The sequence below is a fragment of the Bidens hawaiensis genome, unplaced genomic scaffold, assembly GCF_021521415.1.
Source record: "Bidens hawaiensis isolate Kalapana, Puna unplaced genomic scaffold, B.hawaiensis_p1.1 tig00062125_1, whole genome shotgun sequence".
Classification (NCBI taxonomy): domain Eukaryota; kingdom Viridiplantae; phylum Streptophyta; class Magnoliopsida; order Asterales; family Asteraceae; genus Bidens; species Bidens hawaiensis.
In genome coordinates this window covers 32,600-57,866 of record NW_027501141.1, presented here as the reverse complement: position 1 = coordinate 57,866, position 25,267 = coordinate 32,600, and the positions used below count along the sequence as shown (strand labels likewise).

The 25,267-nt window shown below is 41.8% G+C and overlaps 1 long non-coding RNA gene across 1 annotated transcript in view; it reads right to left on the bottom strand.

Annotated features, from left to right (window-relative positions):
• LOC143603545 (uncharacterized) overlaps positions 1 to 21,682 on the bottom strand; it is a 30,245-nt gene extending 8,563 nt beyond the window's left edge. The window contains exons 1-2 of the long non-coding RNA XR_013148077.1: positions 21,627 to 21,682; positions 21,496 to 21,534 (exon numbers count right to left, since the gene is read on the bottom strand). This is a non-coding gene — a long non-coding RNA (uncharacterized LOC143603545). The remainder of the gene's footprint in view (positions 1 to 21,495; positions 21,535 to 21,626) is intronic.
• Between the last annotated feature and the right edge of the window lie 3,585 nt (positions 21,683 to 25,267).

Here is a 25,267-nt window from a genome sequence, read left to right as displayed (position 1 = left end):
TCAAAGACGTGACGTCCTTACGCCCAGTACGCAAGCTGGTCCCGCAGGAAATGCCTCCCAATGGTGAAGGACTCCGCCTGTCCCCGCAGCCTCGGATACAAGCCATTAGGGAAGGCCACCCGCGCAGCAAGGCTACACGCACAAGGCACTTAGCTCTCAATCGTTCAGTGTCACCTGAAGGAATGAGTGAAGCCGGGAACAATCCCGCACAAGGGCGTGAGGGGGAATACTCCCGCCCAAATAAGCCAGTCCGTACGATACAGGAAGATCTTCTGTACTGTACCTGACGAGGTATGGGAAAAAGATCCGACTAAAGATACGACAGCTTATAGACAACAGTATGGCGAGCAGCATGCTCCTACACTGTATGTCACTATTAGCCGCTGCCTACTCACCAACTCTTGCCATACCACGTGCGTAGCTGACAGTTGGTGGAAAAGGAATAGTATACAGCAGGCCTGGTCGCTGTCAGCCGCTACCTACCCACCAACTACCAGCAGGGCACGTGCGTAGGCTACTGTTGGTGGAACAGGAACACTGTTGCAGCCGGCCATACCTCCTTGGAAACCTACCTTCGGCTATAAATACCACAAATGGTATGACCATCTCATCTTATCATATCTTATCACATTATCATCATATTATACCTGATATCTGCTCTAGCAATCTCTTAATATACTTTTATATTTAAAGAGCAATCTAGTCTGATTCTCACGCCGGAGGGTGGTCACAAGGAGGAACCCCCCCCCTTCTCAGTGACGAGCTCACGGTGTCTGTTTTGCAGGTTATCAGAAGAACCATCTTCTCAGGGTCTAGCCCCTCGTGGGAAACATCTATCTAACCCCCAGGTTACCAGTAATCTGTCCGTGGTCAGGTTAGTGTTTCTTCAAAATAAAAAGACTCATACAGTGAATACGTATGTCAATACTCGAAGGGATAAAATGATACTTATTTTTTTAATCTTTGTATAAGAAGATTTAAGCCATGTTCAAAACATAAATTAAGTATAGAAAATTGATAGACAGCTTTAATAGGTCTCTAAAAACCATAATAATTTTATATTTAACTCAACTTTATGTTGGAAAATTTAGTATAATAATTATTGTAATATAATTATTATTACTAAATGTAATTATATTTGAATGAGAAATCAATAAGTTGCAAGAGTTAATTGATTTATTCAAGTCTCATAAGTGTTGCAAATGAGAAATCAATAAGTTGTAAGAGTTAATTGATTTATTCAAATCTAATAAGTGATGCATTGAAATACAACTTAACTCTTATAGTTAATAGTGTATTAACTCAAGGATTTTGGTTGGGACATGGCTCATGTATATACACTACCATATGTCTTGGATCATTTGGTTTTTTGGTAGAGAAAAATATTGTTCATGCAATCTCATACACAACCAATTGAATTTCCCGACTTTTCGATCTTACACGCTCTTGTTTCAGGTATAGTTCTGGTGCTATAATGGAATCAAGGAATGCATCATTCTTTGAAGATGTGTTTCCATGTTTAGAAAATGCACATGCTAGCTCATCTACACATGCTAGTTCATCAACACGTGCTAGTACATCAACACCTGTTGATGACATTGTTCAAGATGAAACTCAAGAATAATCTGAGGCTGAAGAGGTTGAGCCAAGAAGAAGCAAACGACAAAGGATTGAGAGATCCTTTGGACCTAATTTTCTTACTTACTTGGTTGAGTGTGAGCCCCAAACCTATCGAGAGGTGGTCACCTCTTCAGAAGGACCACAATGGAAAGAAGCCATTAAAAATGAAATTGATTCTATCATACATAATCATACTTGGGAACTAGTGGATCTTCCACCGGGTTGTAAACCGCTTGGATATCGTTGGATATTCAAAAAGAAGATGAAAATGGATGGTTCCATTGATAAGTATAAGGCAAGGTTAGTAATCAAAGGGCTTAGACAGAAGGAAGGTTTAGACTATTTTGATACTCACATGTGACTCGAATAGCCTCTATAAGGTTGGTGCTTGCGATTGCTGCTTTGAGAAATTTGGAAATACATCAAATGGATGTAAAAACTGCATTTCTAAATGGGGAGTTAGACGAAGAAATACATATGGAACAACCTGAGGGTTTTTCAGCTCCTGGCCAGGAGGGTAAAATTTGCAAACTCGTCAAGTCCCTATATGGTTTAAAGCAAGCTCCAAAACAATGGCACCAAAAGTTTGATCAAGCCATGCTTGAAAATGGTTTCAAGATAAATGAGTGCGAAAAGTGTGTCTATGTGAAAGACACAACGAGAGGTTATGTGATTTAATGCCTGTATGTGGATAATATACTTATCATAGGGAGTGATGATAAAATGATCAAATCTACTAAAGATATGTTAAAGGCGAGATTTGACACGAAAGACATGGGTTTAGCCGATGTGATTCTTGGAGTTAAGATCACTAGAACCCAAAATGGTCTTGTGTTAAGTCAATCTCATTATGTAGATAAAATCCTTGAAAAGTTCAATGTGGGAGACACGAGTTTAGCTCAAACTCCTATTGATACTAGCTAACATTTGTCAAAGAATAGAGGTGAGGGTGTTGCTCACTTGGAGTATTCAAGGATAATTGGCAGTCTTATGTATCTTATGTCTTGTACCCAACCGGACTTAGCATATGTTGTGAGCAGGCTAAGTAGATATACTAGTAATCCTAGCTCTGAACATTGGAAGAGTATGACAAGATTATTAAAATATTCTAGATACACAAGGAGTTATGGACTGCATTATGGCCAAGACCCAACTGTTGTAGAAGCATACAGTGATGGTAACTGGATATCCGACATGAAAGATTCCAAATCCACAAGTGGTTATGTGTTTACCTTTGGGGGAGCTGTTGTATCTTGGAAATCCTCCAAGCAAGCTCTTATAGCTAGATCCACGATGGAATCCGAGTTCATTGCGTTAGACAAAAGTTGGTGAAGAGGCGGAATGGTTACGCCAATTTTTGGAATATATTCCAGGATGGCCAAAAATCTGTTACGGCTATTTGCATACATTGTGACTGCCAGTCGGCGATTGGAAGAGCTCATAGTGCAATGTATAATGGCAAATCTAGACACATACGTCGTAGACACAATACTATACGACAACTTCTCTCAACGGGAGTTATCACCATTGACTACGTGAAGTCAAGGGATAACATTGAGGATCCGCTTACAAAAGGCTTAAGCAGAGAGGTCTTATGTAAATCATCAAGAGGAATAGGACTAAATCCCATGAAGTAAGTTTCTACAAAGGAAAACCTATCCTAGAAGACTAGAGATCCCATGATCTAGGTTCAATAGGATAACCTAACTGTACAAACTAAGGTCACTGTGGGGGAGTACCTCAACATATAAAGGGAGTTGTATACTTCCTAGTCCATTCCGATAGTAAATCAGTGATATCAAAGGAGGTGAGCATACCGCTTTTAATGATTTGTAGAAAATCACCTATGTGAGAGAGAAGTGGGGTCGCTTCGAATGGATTTGTGGGGCGCGCAAATACTAGAGCTCTCGCAGAACCAGACTAGTGTTCCATGACCAAAACGGACACGACAATGAGGGGTTACCAGACCAGGAAGAGTGTTGTGTGAAATATAATAACGTCTACGTCAAAAGGGGTTGGTTTAAAGACACCACGTCTACCAATCGCTAGGAGACAAAGTATATTTCACAAAGGAGGGTTCAAAGGGAACACTTACTTCTCCTGCATCACTCAACTGTTGTAACTATATTTGAAACTTGGGTGTACGGATCGATTTCCATTCATGTGGGGGATTGTTGAAAAATTTAGTATAATAATTATTGTAATATAATTATTATTACTAAATGTAATTATATTTGAATGAGAAATCAATAAGTTGCAAGAGTTAATTGATTTATTCAAGTCTCATAAGTGTTGCAAATGAGAAATCAATAAGTTGCAAGAGTTAACTAATTTATTCAAGTCTCATAAGTGGCGCATTGAAATACAACTTAACTCTTATAGTTAATAGTGTATTAACTCAAGCCTTTTGGTTGGGACATGGCTCATGTATATATACTACCATATGTATTGGATCATTTGGTTTCTTGGTAGAGAAAAATATTGTTCATGCAATCTCACACACAACCAGAAGAATTTCCTGACTTTTCGATCTTACACACTCTTGTTTCAGGTATAGTTCAGGTGCTAGGCTAATCCCGACAGTACGATCTGCTTAGGCTGTTGTACCTAGGGAAACAGACGGGTTCACCTGGGTGGCCCGGAAAATCTGTTTTAAGGGAAACATGTTTTACACGTGTCTCATTCACCTTGTTTCTCGCTTTGTTATTTCTTTCTAATATGTTTGTTATTTGGTTTCTCTATTGTAAGTTTCATTTCTTGTTCTTGTATTGTAATATGGATTACTATTAATAAAATTTTAGTTTTATTTCTTTTTGTGAACAGATTTCCTACAACTTAAAACAGATTTTTTTAAACCACCGTTCTATGTTTTTAATAAGAAACGAAAGGTATAATTCATTCCTGTCACTCGTCGGCAACTTTGAGTTTGGTATATGGTTTTCTTTTCTTTTTTTACTTTCTTCTCTTGATTTTTAGTAAGTCTATATTTTATTTATTAAAAAAAAATGTGTTCCCAACAATAGTTGTTACATATTCTTATGTGGATCTGTTGTCCTCTTAGTTTTCAAAAGCAAAGATAAGATCCATCGATACTCTTGCTCTTGTATTAGTTTGGAAATAAGACATTAAAATATTAAATTTTAAGAACCTTTTCTTACATTACATTCTGTGGTGAAAACTTTTGTAATAGTATGTTTATGATTTTTATTAATATTATTATTATTTTTAATCTAATTTTCATTAGTTTGTTTCAATGAACCTTATCATGTTGTAAATTGTTTCAGAAATAGCAAGTACCGTTGCATCCTCCACTACCGTGTTTATGGGATCCACTATTATTGGGTCAACTTTTTCCACCATGTGACCATTGGTTGGTATATTTGTTTTATTAGAATTTGTTTAGTGGGTGAAGAAGCCATATTAGTTTTATTAGAATTTTCTTTAAACTGTAACTTTGTAAGCATGTTGAATCTGAATAATACAAATTCATGACATATATAACCATATATTTTTTAATGAGAAAAATTTATTAATTCAGCACAATGAAACCATTTATCTATTTGTGGATAGATACAATTAAACGGGTCAATATTGCTAGATGTGTATGGGTTTAAATCATAGTTACGGTACAATCCATATTACAATGTGTATAGAAATTTGTGCCAAATTTGAGTTAGGATAACCATAAAGTTATCTATGATAAGCTGAAATGGAAATATAAGTACTTTGACCACTCAAGTGATTTGTTAATGACAACTCATTGTAAAAGCAGAATTGTTAGTAACCATATACGTGATAGCTCGCTCTTACTTACATAAGCATAATTCACCTATTACTTCTCAAAGATAGGAAAGACATTCAAAATAAAAAGAGTTAAATATGCCTAAACGGTACACTTTAGACAACCAATATGTGATGATCATTAAAGTAATATCAGATGGAGCATGCTTCCATTAACTTCAATGGTGGAACCTGACATTTGAAAGCATGGCGAAGAAATCCTTAAGCACTCAAAACTATAATAAATAGAGAAATTAACGATTATTACTACATAAAAACTGAATTTGAATCGCCTATAACAATTGGGTTTGTGGGCCTAGGATCTACCTCTTGGGCTGCTCTTCTACTTTAATGATATTCATTCCATTTGGAGCGTCAAGAACTCTATAAAATTATATCAATCAATCAATCAAGCCCTGTATATTCCACCGCATAGCACGCTATCGATAGGGTCAGGGGAGGGTGGATGTAGGCAAGTCTTTCCTTTGTCCGTGAGAATAGAGAGGCTGCTTCCAGAGAGACCCCCGGCTCATAAAGCTACATACAGGTAAACAGAGTAAAAATACATCCTACAAGCAAAGACACTTAGCAATGCATAGAATAGCAAACTACCAAAAATAGCAAGGAATCTGTAACCAATAAGATTTAGGCATAAGAAATTATGAAATTATGACAATGACAAAAAAAAAACGCAAAAGTATAAAACTTTATGCAGAGAGATGAATATTTTATATCAAAAAAGCATGACACTCTAATTGCAGAAATAGTAACACTTTAACCTGAATTCAGGTGCAAAGTATGCTTCTTGAAGAAACACGGATCCAATCCCCTGGTATGGGTCCTGGATCCAATGAGTCCACAGGGTAGAGTATGATAATTACTAACACAGTATGAGCACAACTTCCCAAAGTCCAATGACCGGAACCTGCAAAACAGACACCGTGAGTCTCGTTACAGGAAGGACAAGGTGGGGGGTCTTCCTGTAACCACCCTCCGGCGTGAGAATCAGTAACGTTCGTAAAGGGGAAAGTACTGAAGTCAGAGTATAAGTGAGTAAGAATACCAGTGAGTGAATGAATACCTCATGCCGATTGACAAGGTATTTATAGCCAAAGGATGTAGGAAGGTAATTGGGCCAGCTGTCCTCTTCTAGGAGAGCTTCATAACTGCCTGGACGCGTGTCTTCTTATGATAGGTTGAGCTATACGTCCCATGTGCTTGGGTATAACAACCTGGACACGCGTCACCAAATGATAGGACGAATTGCACCCTGGCCATGTGCACGGTTATAACAAACTGGCCAGGTGTCCTCCTTTCATTGGTGGGCAAGTCACGTACTCCTCAAGCAACACCCGTGGACGTTCTTCTAGAGTGTAGTTAGTTATTGACAGCTGTTCCGTTGGCATTGCCTTCTAATCATTTTGGCGGACAGATGTCCTGCCCTGCGGATGACCTCTTGAGGGTGCCAGGATGCTTCCGCACGTGGCACGAGGATGTTCTTCATTTCCCATGATATGCGGGTGATCCGAATGTCCCGCGGGTGATATATGAGAGGTTCCTCAATGACCCGCGGGTGGTACTAAAGGGTATTTGGGTCTTTTTGGTACCTACCTCTATACTCCTTATATCTATTCTTTCGGCTTCTAACATTAAATGAAGATGGAACTGATCATGAAGTACATATTAAAAGCAATAATATATAGAATATGCTAAAACGCAAACACGTAGTATATCATCACAGAAAACCATCAATTTGTCACACACGTTAGTTTCAGTATAAACTTTAGATGTGGCAGTTTTAACCAATCTACTTGAAGAAACACGGATCTACTCCCCACTAATGGGTCCTAGATCCGATGAGTCCACAGGGTAGGATACGGTTAACTGCTAACACGATATGAACACAATTGCCTAAAGTCCAGTGACGTGAACCTGCAAAACAGACACCGTGAGCTCGTTACGGGAAGGACAAGAGGGGGGGTCTTCCCGTAACCACCCTTCGGTGTGAGGATAAGTACAGTTCTGATGAGAATAAAGTACTTAAGTAAATTGAGAGACTACAGTGGGAGTGAATCCATACCTCATGATGATTTAGAGGGTATTTATAGCTGAAGAGTGTAGGGAAGTGATTGGGCCAGCTGTCCTTTTAGAAGATACCTCATAATCGTCTGCACGTGTGTCCTTATATGATAGGTTTAGCTTATATGTTGCATGTGCATGTATAACAACCTGGACACGTGTCTCTCTATCATTGGTTAATGGAGCAGTATTGGCCATGTGCATGGTTATAACGACCTTGCCAGGTGTCACTGGGTGGTTGGCTGAAAGGTCACGTATTTCCCAAGAAAGCATCTTGGCAAGTCTTCTAGAAGGTAATTGGTTATTGACAGCTGTCCCGGAGCATTACCTCGTGGTTATTTACGCAGAAGGATATTCCTTCTTGTGGATGAGTTTTGAGGATGTTGTGATGCTTCTGCATGTGCTATGAGGGTGTTTCTTCCTCGAATGGTTATGCGGATGGTTTATATGCCCCGCGGGTGCCTTATGAGGGACTTCTGATTGACCAGCGGGTATTTTTTAAGGGTATTTGGGTCTTTTTGGTACCCTACCTCTATAAGTCCCCCCCAGTCCAGTGTTTCTTCCGTGTGAAGTATTTTATGCAGATGAAATTCTGGACTTAATGTGATTTGGGGATTTTTGACTTTTTAAGTTGGTGAGAAATATTTGTTGTTGTGGATAATCATGGAAAAGAACAAGTTGACCACTCGCAGGCGCGTGTGCAGGTGACAGGACGTTTGTGACGGCTGTTACTGTACCCAGCTGTACAACTTTTTCCCTTTTTCGAATTTCCCGCGTGACGTGGCGATCTGTTACTGGGCGGTTTTTTCTATCTCCACTGTTCGCATCCCATCGCATTAATTGCGGTGGGTATAAATAGAGGGAGTTAGCTTCTTTTTGGAGTTTTATTGCCTTTGAATTCTCAATACGAACTTGCTTTTCTTTTCTGAATCCTTCGATCTTTCTTTGATTCCTTTGAAGAAAATCAAATATTTTTATCGGGTGTTTACATATGGCGTTTGCTCAATCTGAAGTCGACGAAATAGAAGTCCAGTGGGACTTGGATGAGTATCAGAAACTCATCACGACCTATGGTATTCCGCCGGAATGGAGACCCGAATTCCCATCTGCCGGTTCTATCGCCAGCTTCCCACCTCCCGGGAAGATGGCATTGTATGCCGACTACTTTGTTCATGGGAATTTTCGCCTTCCCATCACAAAGTTTTTCCACCGAGTTGTTAAGGCATTTGATATTCACTTGTCTCAACTCCATCCCCGTGCCGTTATGCGAATTCGACATTTCGAGTTTATGTGTATGGCGTATGAGATAGTTCCCCGGTTAGATCGGTTCGTTGTTTTCTATAAGATGGTCAACCGGAATGGATGGTATACTTGTCACAGCTTGCCTGACAGAGCTATCGATAATGTTACTGAAGAAATTTCCAAAGACTGGAAGAAAAAGTTCTTCTGGATCTCCGAGGATATGGTGCCCGAGGCTATGACTCGTCGTTCTCCAAACGACACTCTTATTGATATTACTCCGGCCGCTCATGATAAGCGTGACTGGTTTCGCAAGCTTATTACTCAGCCGACCTCTATGCGGGCACTTCCTGAAGAAGATCTTGTGTGGGCGGGGATGAGCCGTTTGTGGCATTCTTCTTTCATGGAGCCTGTTTTTATTGAGCTAGACGGCCGTAAGTTTAAGTGTCTTGTTCTTCTGTTCTTCCATGTTGTGTATTTATTGTTAACGTTTGCATTTATTGTCAAGTTTTGGATCGATGTTGAACGCCCTGGATGATGGTAAGGGCTGTGTTGGAAAGACTATCCGTGACGCAAAAGATGCGCCTATCCTTGAGAGGACTGCTCAGCATTTCCTTTTTCCTGTCAAAGTGCGCGCCGAACCAGTCATCTCGGAAGCTATCTTTGAAACAGGTGCGTATATTCTAAATCCTCCTCCTCTTAATGCGCTGACCTCGGACGGGACAATCGTCATTCCAAGTGACGATTCTGCCATTCTTGAGGAGGGAAGCTCAGATGATACTTCTGAAGTTTCATCTGTCTCTCATTTGTTGGCAGAGCTTTACCGGAAGAGATCTCTCCGTGCATCCCAGGCAAGTGACGCAGGTACCAGTGCTGCGGATGCCGGGAAGGAACCGAAAACAAAGAAACGTCGGACACATCGTCCGAGGAAACCATTGCTGCCCAAACTTGCGGAGCGTCTAGGGATGGTATCTGGTGAGTATATATTTGTTAATTTTTTACTATTCTTTGAAAATTTGCTCTGACTATAATTTTCTTATGCAGATCCGTCTATTGCTAAAGGACGCACATTTGGTAGGCTATCAATGCCGATACCAAATGTTGAAAAACAACCGTCGCCTCCTCCGGAGAAGGAGGCGGACAAGCCTGTTACCCTTCCTGTTGAAACGACTGTGGAGGGGTCTAACATTCAACCAATGACTACCGGGTCATTGGACTATCTTTTTCAAGGCAGCATGGTAACCTTGAAGTCACTGCAGAAGGCTTCAGGGTTGATGAATCTCCTCCACAATCCAGTCCTCAATTCAATCCTATTTCCTCGCCCTTTGCATCGGGCGGGGAAGATGATTTCTTTCTTGGACCATCTGTCCATGAGGCTGGAGGGGGTTCTTCGCAAGGTGGGCCTCAACAGTCTTCCTCCACTCCTGTTCGTCTTGGGACTTCGAGTTCCCAGTATTTTGAGAACGTTCAATTGGGGGGAGACTAAGATTTGTTGAGCACTGTATGCCGCCTGCCGAAATGGCATATCAACGAACTCGCTCCCGCCAGGAACTACACACTGATCTGGCTATTTCCTTGACTAACAGCTTAGCCTGTAGTCAGGAAATCTTGCGGGAGTGGCGGACGATGGGCGGGAAGCTTAGTGTGGCTTCCGAGGCCGTGAAGGTTGCGGAGAAGGAAACCGAAGAGCACCGTAAGGCAGCGAGTGCAGCTAGGTGGAAACAGTCTGATGCCGAAGCTGCACTCAAGAAGGAAAAGGAGCGAAACGCTAAAGCTGCTAAGCGGTGGAAAGAGGCCTGTGAAAGGTCCAATGCCACCCTTGAAGCTTCCCGAGCTGAAACTCAAAGGAAAAAGGACGAATTGGCGAAGGCCCAGGATGAAGTGTCTCAACAAAACGCCCGGATCCAAGAACTCGAGGAAGCTTTAAGATTGCAGGGGGAACAGTCTGAAATGAAAGACAAGACTATTGTCGAAATGCAGTCTGCGTATGACTCCCTTTTGCAATCTCAGACTGAAGCTGGCGACCGCGCCTCCACCGAATTGCAAGAACTTCGTGGTAGGGCGGAACGCGCTGAGCGGGAGAGGCAATACTTCCTCAACCGTGGTCTTGACTCAGTAAGTTTCTCTTGGATACTGCTTAACTTTGTCTACTTTTTTTATGATGTTTAACAAACTTTTGCTCACAGGTCATCCGTCATATCAAGAGGAGTTCAGAGCTTACTGATTGCTTCGTGAACTTGATGACCGCTTCCGAAGAGGTTGGCCGGGTGAAGGGCTTCAATGAAGGGTTGGCATTCGCCCAGTCTGGACAACCTATTGAGAGCCATCCCCTTCACGGACTTGACGCGGAGCAAGAACTTGGTATGCGGGTCCAAGAATATGATAGTCTGACCTTTCCGCTGCAACATATGCTTCCAGAGTTTGCCTCGTCTGAAGATGGCGTGAAGCAGTTGCGGGTATACATTGATGATGAATCTGATGATGACGAGTCTAATGATGACAAGTCTAATGATGACAAGGCGGAAGATGTGGCCCAAAAGGCTCCGGAAGATACGACGCCCCTTAACCCCTAGGGTAGGTGTAGTCGTTAAAATTTGGGCTTGTAATTTCTTTTCTTGTTTTTTGTAATCACCATTCTGAATATTAATGAAAAGAACTCCATGTGTTGATAATATCATTGTGAAATATCTTCTCTTTAAATTTTGAACTTGTGCACGTTGAATGGATAGTATTGATGACGTGGCGGAGAGAGAATTTTAGGCGGTGGCTGACAGGACGTGTTAAACGCCTTTTTGACAGCCTGTAAACACTTTTCCGAGTCTCCCGCCTGACGTGTCAGTCATCCTGTGGTCCGCGTTTTCTCTTTCTTCTGTCAGTCAGATGGTCGCATTAATTGCGATGAGTATAAATAAGCCTTGATGTCTTCAATCCATTCTTATCACTCACATATTTTCTCGTTCGATCTTATCAAAGAATTTTTGCTTTCATACATCTGTTTCCATATTTTATACAGAATGGCTGCCCAAAAGAAAAATCCCCCTGCTATTGATGAAGTTGGATGTGAAATCAAGGAGAAAGATTTTGAGGATGTTAAGAACGTATACTGCTTCCCTCCGAAATGGGAAGCCGAACGTCCGTCGAAAGGGGCCATCGCAACGGCACCCCCCGCCGAAGAAGATGGCCGTTTACTTGGATCATTTCACCACCGGGAACTTCCGATTGCCCGTGACCAAGTTCGTGCAATTGGTTTTGACGGCGTATGGGATTCATTTATCCCAGATTCATCCTTTTGGGATGCTAAGAATTCGACACTTCGAGTTCTGCTACCAACCACACAACTATGATCCTTCCGTTGGCATGTTTGCCGTACTATATAAGATGACTTATCGTGAAGGCTGGTACAGTTTTGCCACCACCGGCAAGGGATCTATTGGTTTTGAGTGGCTCCGCAGTATCCATGGCTGGAAAGCCAAATTTTTCTGGATCCGGGAAGATGTTATCCCGTTTCCCATGGTTCATCGGTAACCGACGGATAAACTACCGGAAGTCCGTGCTTCCGAACACGAGGGTCGTGCCTGGTTTCTTACTCTAACCAAGACTCCAACACCTATGCGCCCGATTCACGAGGGGGTCATGGTGCACGCCAAGATGAGTCATTTTTGGCCGTTTCCCACTTTGGAACCTTATTACGAGAACTCTGACGGGAGTAAGTTTTTGCTTACAACGTTTTGAGTTCTTAATTTATTTTTGATAATATTCTTCGGTTGCAGGTGAAGGTACGATCCTCTCCATTCTTGTGGACACGATGGGTGGCATGATGGTACACCGCCCTATTACTCAACATGACGTGCCGTTTTTGGATCGCACGCAGGGTAACTTCCTGTTCTCCTCTACCCTTACTCCAGAGCCTCTTGTCTCCGAAGCGATGTATGCCCAAGGTGAGGAGTTTGTCACCAAGTGTGAAGGTATCTTTCAACCTCGACCTATAACCGCCTTTACTTCGAGCGGGGTGATAGTGCTCCTCTCGTCTAGCGAAGAGTCGTCACTCTGCGAGGAAAGGTTAACGATGATGCTACTAACCCTTCACCTTCGACTGTAGGTTTGACCCGTAAGCAGGATTGAAAACCACCGCCGACCCAACGATAGGCGAGGAAGGTGGTCCTCAATCCGTTGAGGGAGAACCTCAGGTTACAGATGCGAATATCTCGAAGGTTGCTGGCAAGCGGAAAGCACAACCTTCCGATGCGGCGCCAAAGAAGAAGAAAAAGAAGAAGGGGAAGGTCGTAATCCCGGACTTGGGGTCTCGTCTTCGAGAGCTTTCCACCCAAAACGTTTTTAAGTGTAAGCCTTGAGCCCTTATGATTAAAATTGAACTCGATACTTCCTGGGAACTTAGTAAGTTTTTCTTTTTGGAATTTTCAGGCTCTAAGGATTCACGTCGTCCGACTCCTCCAACCTCACCGCTAAACACCGTTCCAGATCCGATCGACTTGTCGGATAATTCCCCTGTCAAGGAGAAAGAGGTTGGTGAATCCGAACAACTTCCCACATCCCCACCTCATCCAGAGCATTTCTTCCGGGATCAAGGTGGGTTTAGTGTTTTTCACCATGGGGGGCAAGCTTCCTCATCCCAAGTGGAGGAAGATACTGCTCCACATAGACCTCGCTGGTCGTTGCGCCGAAATTCAGTGTTGAATGATGTAGACGTTTGCCAAGAATATCTCGACTAAAGTCTTCCCCCCTGCAAAGAAGGAGCGGCAACACCGTCGCATCCGCCGTGAACTCCTAGAGTCCAACTCTTATCATATGGCGAACACTGTTTCCACCAATCAGGATATACGTCGTGATTGGTTGGCCATGAATGACGAGCTAGAGGAGACCGAGCGAAACTTGCTCGGTGCCAAGAAAGAGGCGCTTAAGGCGTTAACTGACGCTCAAGATAGCCATCGGGCTATGGAGGTGGCGAAAGCCGAACAACTTGCTGCTGAGGAAGCTAAAGCTGCTCTCCAGAAACAACTGGACGACCAAGCTGAGCTGATAAAGATCCTTCAGGCTGACTCAGCAGCCAAGGACAAGCGCTTGTCTGACCTTAATGCTAAGAGTCGAGACCAAGCCTTGGAGTGTGCTGGATATAAAATGGATCTTATCCGATCTCAGGCGGATAAAAAATGGCTTCTGTCAACAGCGATTCCCAAGGTACCAAGTTTTTTATTAACATAATGTGTTTGTTTGTACTCACGCATGGTTATTTGACTTAACAGGTTATCACTTACATTCGAAATAGTGACGATCTTGGTAACTGTGTTGCGATACTCCTCTGTGCTTCCGAGCAAGCAGGCCGGCAGATGGGCTTTGAGGAAGGATATAAGTTTGTGTTTGAGGGTCGGGTTCCGAAGAAGTATGTTCTGACCTGCAAGGACACTGCTGCTATCCTTCTTGAGAAAACTAAGGAGTTTGACACCTTGAAGTTTTCCCTTTCCGACCATATATCAGAGCTCGCAGATAAGGAAGATGCCATAGAGCGATTAAAGGAGCTGCTGGATCTTGATGAGGAGGAAGAAGAAGCTGACACTACCGCGGAAGATGAGGATGTCGCTCCGTAAATACATGTCTTTGTTGTACATTTTTCTTTTGCTTGTAATCTCTTTTGACTATGAATAAGAAGTCTTTTGCGTTCCTTCCGGTGCACTTTGTCTTATGTACTATAATATAAGTGTCTGTCCGGAACTTCGTTTTTGTCAATAAAAGATTACAACTTATCAAAATAGCATGGAGTTAACTGGATATTCTCATACATTACAATAAAAGAAATTACATAACTTGCTATTCTATGTGGGCACGCAGGCCGAAAAATAAAGAAGCAAATAAAACTGCTATATATAGCATTTCTTTAACTATGCTGCGTTCCATGTTCGAGGGATTTCCGTCCCATCCAGCTTCTCCAACTTATAGGCACCTTTGGATAGTACTTGTTTGATTTTATAAGGTCCTTCTCAAGTTGGGGCTAATTTTCCCGGAGGCTCTTGGCCGGAAGCCTCGTTATTGCGGAAGACAAAGTCTCCCGCATCGAACTTGCAATTTTGGACTCGCGAGTTGTAATATTTCTCAAGCTGTCGCTTATAATTGTGCTCGCGAATCAATGCTAGTTCTCTTTTTTCTTCCAATAGATCTAGATTCATCCTGAGTTCGTGATCGTTGTCATCAATTAACATAACCCTCGCGGATGGAATCCCGATCTCTGCAGGGATCATGGCTTCTGTGCCATAAGTTAGACTAAAGGGTGTCTCCAAATTACTGGAGTTCTTTTGGGTGCGGAAGGCCCATAGTACATGAGGCAATTCATCCACCCAACCCGTTCATTTCGTTCCTAGCCTTGCCTTGATCCCATCCTTGATAGTTCGGTTAGTCCTTTCGACCTGACCATTTGCTTGTGGATGAGCTACGGATGTAAAGGTTTGAATGACTTGAAGTTCTTTCAACCATGCTTGCAATCCTGTATCAGCAAATTGGGTCCCATTGTCACTTACCAATTCCTGCGGGAGACCAAACCTGCAAATGATGAATTCCCAAAGGAATTTTTTCACACTCGAAGCCGTGATTGATGCAACCGGTTTGGCTTCCACCCACTTGGTGAAGTAATCAATGGCCACTATCAGGAACTTGACTCGTCCCGAGGCTTCTGGGAAAGGTCCCAAGATATCAATTTCCCATTTTTGGAACGGCCAGGCAGATGTTACTGGAATCAGTTCGTTCTTTGGACGCAGAGTGTTGGGGGCATGACGCTAACATGAATCACACTTTCTGATTTCTTGTACAGCGTCTAGGTTCATGTCGGGCCGATAATACCCAGCGTTCATGATCTTTACAACCGTCATTCTTGGTCCCGCATGTAACCCACAAATACCTTCGTGAATTTCTCGAATTAGGTAATTTGCATCTTCCGCGTCCACACAACGTAATAGTGGACCAAGGAATGACCTCCGGTATAAGATGCCATCAGTTAATTGGTAATTCAAAGCTTTGTGCTTAATCTTCCGAGTGTCAGCCTTTCCTGCTGGAAGTGCTCCGGAAGATAAGTAAGTTATAATGGGTGACATCCAAGACTCAACACCAGTTTGAATTACTAGGACCTGGTTTTGTGGAACGGATGGACGGTCTAAAACTTCTACACGAATATCTTTGGCAAAATATTCAAAATTCGTTGAAGCTAGTTTGCTAAGAGCGTCCGCCGATTTATTCTCGCTCCTCTTAATGTGGACAATATTGAAGGAGGAAAATTGGCGAATCAAGACCTTTGCTTGTGACAAATAAGAAGCCATGACATCGTTTTTGGCTTCATATGTTCCATTTATTTGTCCCGCAATTAGCATAGAATCCACCCGAGCTTCCAGATATTTCACCCCAAGCTTTTCCGCTATCCGCAGTTCTGCCAGGAAGGCTTCATATTCTGCCTCATTGTTAGTACTTTTGAAGTCCAACTTGATGGCGTATGTAAATTCATGTCCCTCAGGGTTGACTAGCCTTAAGCCTGCACCTGACCCTTCACTGCTTGAAGCTCCGTCCGTGAACAATGACCAGACTTGTCCTTGTTCCAGAGGTGCTTGGGGTTGTTGTTCGATCAAACATTCTTGTTCTTTGTCCTGTGGGACTTCTGTGACGAAGTCCGCTAGCACTTGTCCTTTGATTTCCGGTCTTGGCTTATACTCGATCGAGTGTTCACCCAATTCGATGGCCCACTTTGCCAGTCGACCGGACAACTCAGGCTTACTCAACACGTTCTTGAGTTTGTACCCGGTTAACACATTTATGGGGTGACCCTGAAAATATCTGCGGAGCCGTCTGGCAGCGTAAACCAGTGCCAAAACTAACTTTTCCAACATCGAATACCTTGTTTCAGGGTCCGATAATGTTCTACTGACGTAATAGATTGGAGTTTGAATATTTTTCCTATCTGTCAACAGGACGGCCCCCATAGCAATGTCAGATGCTGATAAATATAGTGTTAAAGGTTCACCTGCGTGAGGAGCAGTCAACGTAGGTAATTCCATTAAACACTTCTTGACCTCCTGAAATGCTTGTTCGGCTTCTGGGGTCCATCTGAATTGTGCCTATTTGAGGCATTTCTTCAATGTTGAAATGAACGGGTAAGATTTGGCAGCGTGGTTTGCCAAAAACCTATTTAATGCTACCAATCTTCTGTTAAGTGTTTGAACTTGCTTGAGGGATGCGGGAGATGGCATACGGGCTATTGCTTGAACCTTGTCCGGGTTAACCTTGAAACCCGCGCCCGTAACGATTACTCCGAGGAACTTTCCTTCCTCCATCTCGAAGGAACACTTTGCAGGATTCAGCTTCATATTGATGCTTCTCAAGGTTTCAAAAGTTTCCTCTATATCCCATAACATTTGATCTTCTTCTGTGCTTTTGATTACCAAATCGTCCATATAGACTTCAAGATTTCGACTTATTTGACTTTTGAAAGCCTGATCCATCAGTCGTTGATATGTGGCCCCCGCATTCTTTAATCCGAAAGGCATCATCCTGTAGCAGAATGTTCCTTGGTTAGTTCAGAACGCTGTCTTGTCCTCGTCGCCAGCTGCCATATGAATATGGTGATACCCTTTGTAGGCATCGAGGAAGCACTTGAATTTAAATGGGGCCACAACATCAACTTTTAAGTCGATCTCCGGAAGCGGGTAACAATCTTTCGGACATGCCTTGTTCAAGCCTTTATAATCTATACACATCCTCCATGTTCCGTTGCTTTTTGGGACAATCACTGGGTTAGCCACCCGCGTTTGGTACTTGATTTCTCGTATGATCCCAGCATGAAGAAGGTCTTGTACTTGTTCATTCATAGCCTTCGTTTGTTCTGGACCCATCTTTCGTTTCTTTTGCACAATTGGGGTGATAAACGGATTCACCTTTAACTTGTGTTCTGAAATGCTCCGCGGGACACCGGTCATGTCTGCGGGCTGCCAAGCAAAAATGTCAATGTTCTTTGTTAATAACTGCTACAAAATGGTTCGGACGATTTCAGAGATCGCCGGACCAATTATTACATTTTGATACGGGAATTTCTTATTGAGGACCCATTTCTCGGGCTCGGTCCTGTGAGTTTTCTTTGGGATTTTACTTGGTTTTGAGCTTTCGGTTGTAAAACAATGTCGGTTGACATAGATTATTGCTACGCCGGTAGGAGTTGGAACTCCCACGGCACCATGAGTTGTGGATGGGTGGGCATTAAAGTCACCAATAGCTTCTCGTCCGAGAATAATATCATGTTTGGAAGTTACTGGTAGAACTAAAAATTCAACTTCCTCCGTTCTTGAGTGTACTCCGTCACTTAGTGTGACCGGGAAAGTAATAACACTGCGCGGATGCATTATCTCTCCGCCAATTCCATAGACGGGTGCGTGAATTGGTCGTAATCTTTCCTTATCATCTTCCTCAAGTTGTTCGAAACACTATTCGTACATGATGTCCGATGTACTACCAGAATCAAAAAACACGTATTGCGATCGGTAGTGTCCGAATAGAGTGGTAATAATTAAGGGATTCTTGTTGCATGGTCCTCCTTTGACACGTGGAAAAATAACTGGTTCATCTTTCCATTCCTCATCCGCAAACTCATTTCTCTTACCACTGGTTTTTGGGCCCCCTTAAATCATGTGGACATTCAGATCTTTAATTTGACTTTTTGCCGGGCCCTGGTTATCCTTTGCGGGAGGTTTACCAGCCCCTGGTCGTATACTTTTGACCAAATGATCTAGCTTCCCGTTTTTTACTGCTGCCTCTATTTCATTTCTTAGGGCCACACATTCGTTTGTGTTGTGTCCTATGTTATTGTGATACGTGCAATGTTTTTTCCTATCGAGGGACGACTTCCTTGGCAACGGTTGAGGTTTGCGGAAGGTCAGATTCTCGGTTGTGAGAATTTCTGAGGGAGTTTTTGACAACTGGGTCCAACTGCTGTTTGAGGACCGTGCTGGAAAATTACGCTTGTTTTTGTTGCCGATCAAGGATCTTGCATCAAATGGTTTAGACGTTTCTGCACTTGGCTGAAGTCTTGACCATATTGGTCCCTTAGCTTGTCTGTTTGGTCTCAGAGTTTGGAACTCGATTTTTGGTGATTGCTTCTGGCTCCCGGAGCCCAATGTTCTTTCGGTTCTTGCAAACAACTTTGATGCCTTCATGATTCATCCCATGACTCGGGCATTCCATCTCTTCCTGTGAGAGTACGGATCAAGGCATCACTATGGACGTTTTACAGAATGCTCCCCGTAGCATATCTTCACTTACTCCTCCAATATTAAGGCTCTCGTTAGTAAAACGAGTAATGAAGTCTTCAATAGACTCATTATTTCGCCTTGTAACATCTAGTATTTCCGAAGGATCACGAGTATGTTTCTTTTGTTGACTAAAGTGCTGAGAGAATTTTGCTACAAAGTCTTTCCAACTTGTGATCTTTCCACATGGCAATTTCTCAAACCACTCCCGCGCCGCCCCGGTGAATGTTAGTGCGAACATGTGACACCAATATGGAGAGTCCAACCACTGACTCCTCCAACTGCTTCAAACCTTAACAGATGATCACTAGGATCAGTCATTCCATTATATGTTCCAACGGATGTTGGAATCTTTGCATTAATCGGGAACGGAGCTGTCGCGATGCTCGGAATAAATTTTGATTTTTCTGCGAATGATTCCGGGCGATATGGTTTGGAAAAATCATACTCAGCATTACTATGATACTCCGCATGGCGGACAACTGGGCGCGGATAGATAGTCCCTCCGTATGAAGGAAGACGACTGTCCCCGCTGTAAAAACTACCTTCCGGGCAATAAGTTGAGTCATATTCGTCCAGTTCGTCCTCAAGGGTGGTACCCGCATATCTATGTGGGGACGAGGACGTAACCTCCGGGTCTCACTCATGTTCCGCTCTGGTGGCTGACTGTACTGAATGTGGCTTCCCCTTATGGGAGGAGAGATAGATCTCCTAGGAGGCTCATCATACGTCAGGGTACGGCCATGGAAACGCTCATTCCGGACCCGACGTTCATACTCTGCTTTCAGGCTATTTTGTTGAACAAGAAGCCACTCGTCCAGAGACAAAGTTTCTTCGGTTCTGAAATCATGACGGTGAGTTCTTCTTAGATTAGAATCACCAGAATCTTCTTCCAAACCAAACTCCGATTGAGTTCGGTGGACTTCTCTTGCAACTCGTTCTAAATTCCTCAAGTTAGAACCTCCTGGGGCTGTGACATGCCCCAAGTCAGTAGTTGGTGTAACAACATTTCCGGCGTCTACCGAAGTAACACCTTCTTGTTGAGCAAACAACCCCCGAGCCGTTGTACCACCCAAGGAAAAATTTCCTGGGTTGACGGTGTCGGTTCTTGCGACAGGGGTTGAAATTCGAGCCAACACAGATGTTGCTCCTTCACGTGTTTCAAAGTTGAGATCACGTGGAGGTTGTGCTTGATTTTCCGTCGGCCATATAGGTAACTGACTCATATCGTAAAGAGAACGGAAAAAGTTTTCTGTTGTTCTAACAAAAGCACGGATGGCACCAATGAAGAAACACGGATCTACTCCCCACTAATGGGTCCTAGATCCGATGAGTCCACAGGGTAGGATACGGTTAACTGCTAACACGATATGAACACAATTGCCTAAATTCCAGTGACGTGAACCTGCAAAACAAACACCGTGAGCTCGTTACGAGAAGGACAAGAGGGGGGGTCTTCCCGTAACCACCCTCCGGTGTGAGGATAAGTACAGTTCTGATGAGAATAAAGTACTTAAGTAAATTGAGAGACTACAGTGGGAGTGAATCCATACCTCATGATGATTTAGAGGGTATTTATAGCTGAAGAGTGTAGGGAAGTGATTGGGCCAGCTGTCATTTTAGAAGATACCTCATAACCGTCTGGACGCGTGTCCTTATATGATAGGTTTAGCTTATACGTTGCATGTGCATGTATAACAACCTGGACACGTGTCTCTCTATCATTGGTTAATGGAGCAGTATTGGCCATGTGCATGGTTATAACGACCTTGCCAGGTGTCACTGGGTGGTTGGCTGAAAGGTCACGTATTCCCCAAGAAAGCATCTTGGCAAGTCTTCTAGAAGGTAATTGGTTATTGACAGCTGTCCCGGAGCATTACCTCGTGGTTATTTACGCGGAAGGATATTCCTTCTTGCGGATGACTTTTGAGGATGTTGTGATGCTTCTGCATGTGCCATGAGGGTGTTTCTTCCTCGAATGGTTATGCGGATGGTTTATATGCCCCGCGGGTGCCTTATGAGGGACTTCTGATTGACCCGCGTGTATTTCTTAAGGGTATTTGGGTCTTTTTGGTACCCTACCTTTATACTACTTAAAAATAAAAGTTGTGTTTTATCTCAAAGAACGAATTTTAGAGCATCAAGAAGTCAGATTTATGTGTTGACATTTGATTTAAAGGTTTAAATGGCAATTTGGGAATTTTAAAAGTGAAAGCGCAGCTATACATTTGTAGTGATAATGGGTCAAGAGTTATTTTTGAGTTAAGATTTGGTTACGGGTAAAACATAAGTTGTATAGATAAGCTAAATTGTTATTCAAGTATACATAATACTATAATAGCTCTAGTCACATAAGTATGCATAGATTCACCAATTACTCCTAGAGTTAAGTATGCCTAAATGGTACACTTTAAACAACCAATATGTGATGTTCATGAAAGTAATCCCAATAAATGATCCAACAAGATGATCGAAGATGGAACCTGACATTTGAAAGCATGGCGAAGAAATCCTTAAGTGATCATGCCTATAATAGATAAATTAACGACCGTTACTTTGAAATGTTTATAACAATTGGCTTTGTGGGCCTGTGGTCTACCTCTTGGGCTTTTCTTGTACCTTTGATGATATTCATCACACTTGGAGCATCAAGAACTCATCACAAATTATGACTGTGACAAAAATAAATACAAAAGTATAAAACTTAATGCCCTAAGTTGAATATTTTATAAAAAAATTATAATAACACTGTAATCGCATGAATATAAGAACTTTAACCTTAATTGAGTGCAGAAGAATGATGCACGATTAGTTTTAAATTATGCTCCTTATAATAAATAGCCACAAATTCCATGTAAAAGGGTTCAACAGTTAATATTACAAAAGAGAACTTGATTAAGTTTAGCATAAGGTTATGACTAACTCTTACAATAATCAAAATGTAAAGAATATATGCAAACTTTATAATTAGGACGTTTAACATCATGGTTAATACGTCATCTACAATCACAAAATTACAGAATATATGTAAATGGACTTAAAAAATTGAAATCGAAAATAGAAAAATAAGAGAGTTTATATCAAAGATGAAATCAGATTCATATACATAAATCGAAGCCAGATTGTTGTCAAAAATATTTAAGGTTTACAAACTGTTTTGATGGAGTGAAGAACTGGATGACTTTTTATTGCACATAGGATATCGATGAAGAGAACATACATCGTCCAATCAACGATGAAGGATGTTGATTAACTCGCTTCAAGAAATCGGCAATTATGAGATAGGGGATTAGGGCTTTTTGGGCGAATTGTATTTGTCGATGAAGGAGGTTTCATATTCCGGGTCAAGTTATAAGAATATGGGTTAGACCCATGTTTTTATTATTAAAAAAAGAGATGGATTGTGAAGAATATTGAGATGCCATGTGGAAAAATGAAGCTTTGTGGTGCATTTGCTTAAATCCATTCATTTATTAAATAGGTTGGTAGATTTTTTTTTTTCTAGAACAAAAGTACATTTGATCAGGTTTCTGTAATGTATTATTTTTTATTCATTTTGTTAAGAAATCTATTTTGTAAGGATTTATTAGCTTACTCATATTCTTTTAATGACTTATTATAATGACCTTGAAATTTCTATAATTGACGATCTTTTCTGGTTTGAGGATGAATTAACTTTTCGTATTCTATATTATATGGATTCTTTATTTACGAGTCAATTGTTTCATTGTTTTCTGGTTTGAGGATGAATTAACTTTTCATATCCTATATTCTATGGATTCTTTATTTACGAGTCAATTGTTTCATTCTTAGAGTCATGCTCGTATTTGAATATCTTATATTGTAAGGCCCCGTTACCGGTGCCTCACTTTAATGTTGGATTTACTCATAAACATCATTCTATATATCAGAGTTAATTAAAAACTTTCGCAGAATAATAATAATAGTCAACCATTCATTACAAATATTTGTAACTTGTCTTTTTAGAACATAATTAAAACATTGTATCAAAACATCATGACAAATCTTCCGATGCCACCCTCTTCAGTCTTGCCATGTGTCCTGCTCAAACCAGCTGTCTCAATCTGTTAACCTGCGTGCATACTAAAAGTCAGCTACGTTGAGTGAGTTCTAGTTAATCAGGTAACATACATTACATCCATATACATACACATGTATCCGAAGACACATTCTTTCGCCTTTTCTTACATACTTACTTACGTACATACTTTCATTCTTACATATACCCTTAAGGAGCATTCTGCCCTATAGCATTCGCCGATACTATTAGGGTCGGTTCCCTACATTCGCCGATATTATTAGGGTCGGTTCCCTACATTTGCCGATACTATTAGGGTCGGTTCCCTTCATTCGCCGATACTTTTAGGGTCGGTTCCCTTCATTAGCCGTTACTTTTAGGGTCGGTTCCCTACATTCATACTACTATAACATACCTGTCCTTTACATACTTTCCTTGACAATACGTACAATCTCCGAAGAGCGTTCACGTACCATCAACATATCATACATACACTATTCATACATCATATAATTCATACATACATCATTCATATGTCAATCAAACATTTAACTACCACTTGACGGCACATGCAATATCCGAAGATCGTTCACGCACCGTCAAGCAATCATCATACATAAATCATACAAGGCATACACTTACCATCTAAGGTAAGTGTATTAACTATCACATCGAGTATACACACAGCCCCGAAAACATAACAAGGAAGTGGGGCTAGAAACTCACCTAAAGTCGGTTACGTTCACCGTTAATAGTTATTCCTTTCTTCAGTTGGGCACGGCTAACTGTATAATAATTACATGCATCAATTAACTATCACTACTCATTTCGCGTTTTTAGTCTAATTATAACCCTCAACGAACGGGGTTCCGGGGGCAGCGCCCCTGGCAGCGGGGTCTAGGGGCGGCAGCCCCTAGCAGGGTCCAAGGGGCAGAGCCCCTGGCTGGGGTCGAGCTGTCAGGTCAGCTTGGAAAAATTTTATTTCTATTAACTGTCTTATCACATTTTCCATTAACATTTTGAAACATTAATTAATTTGCTACTTAAAAGTTCAAGGGCTTCTCTGTAATTAAATCATTCTTTTCTAAGTTCAGGGACCATTTCTGCATTCTTGTGAACTTAGTTCGCTATCCAGTTATCTGATTCGTTATTCAGTTCCTTAACGAATCAGAATTCTATAACGAATGGAGTTTTGATTCATCATATCGTAACGAATCACCACTTATGGACCATCTTAACGAATTGAACTTTAGCGAAGTGGTCTTTCATAGCGAACTGGAATTCATAGCGAATTGCTGAACTTATTCGTTATTCTTCCTTAACGAACTAGCCTAACGAACGAGGGTTTTTCCGTAACGAACCACATAACGAATTGAAGCTCATTCGTCATTCTCTCGTAACGAACTAGGGTTAGGTTTTGTCAGAGAATGTCAGAAACATTCTCTGACATCCTTAATACATGCGCCGCCTTTCCGGCGCCGCCGTGCCGGAAAACCGGGCGGTGGCAGGAAATACGCGGTTTACCCCATTTTACACCGTTTCTCACCGTATTTCGCCCCATTCGATCCAGATCTGAGCTAGGGTGATCCCTAAGCTCATCGTAGGTTCGGTTTATACCCGATTCCACCCGGATCTCGTGACTTAAACGTTTTAACGGTGTCGGCTCGTCGTTTCGTGACTATAACTAACGGGTTTAGGCTCATACAACATCATACTATCATTACCTCGGGTCGGTGCTCAGTTTCTTTCTTGGTTTCGGCTAGAGAAGGAAGAAACTAGAGAGAAAGCTTAAGTGTGTGTTTTGGTGGTGTATGGATTATGTGTGAAATGGAGGAATAAATGGGTATTTAAGGCTTATATATTTGGAAATTAAATCATTCTTTTCTAAGTTCAGGGACCATTTCTGCATTCTTGTGAACTTAGTTCGCTATCCAGTTATCTGATTCGTTATTCAGTTCCTTAACGAATCAGAATTCTATAACGAATGGAGTTTTGATTCATCATATCGTAACGAATCACCACTTATGGACCATCTTAACGAATTGAACTTTAGCGAAGTGGTCTTTCATAGCGAACTGGAATTCATAGCGAATTGCTGAACTAATTCGTTATTCTTCCTTAACGAACTAGCCTAACGAACGAGGGTTTTTCCGTAACGAACCACATAACGAATTGAAGCTCATTCGTCATTCTCCCGTAACGAACTAGGGTTAGGTTTTGT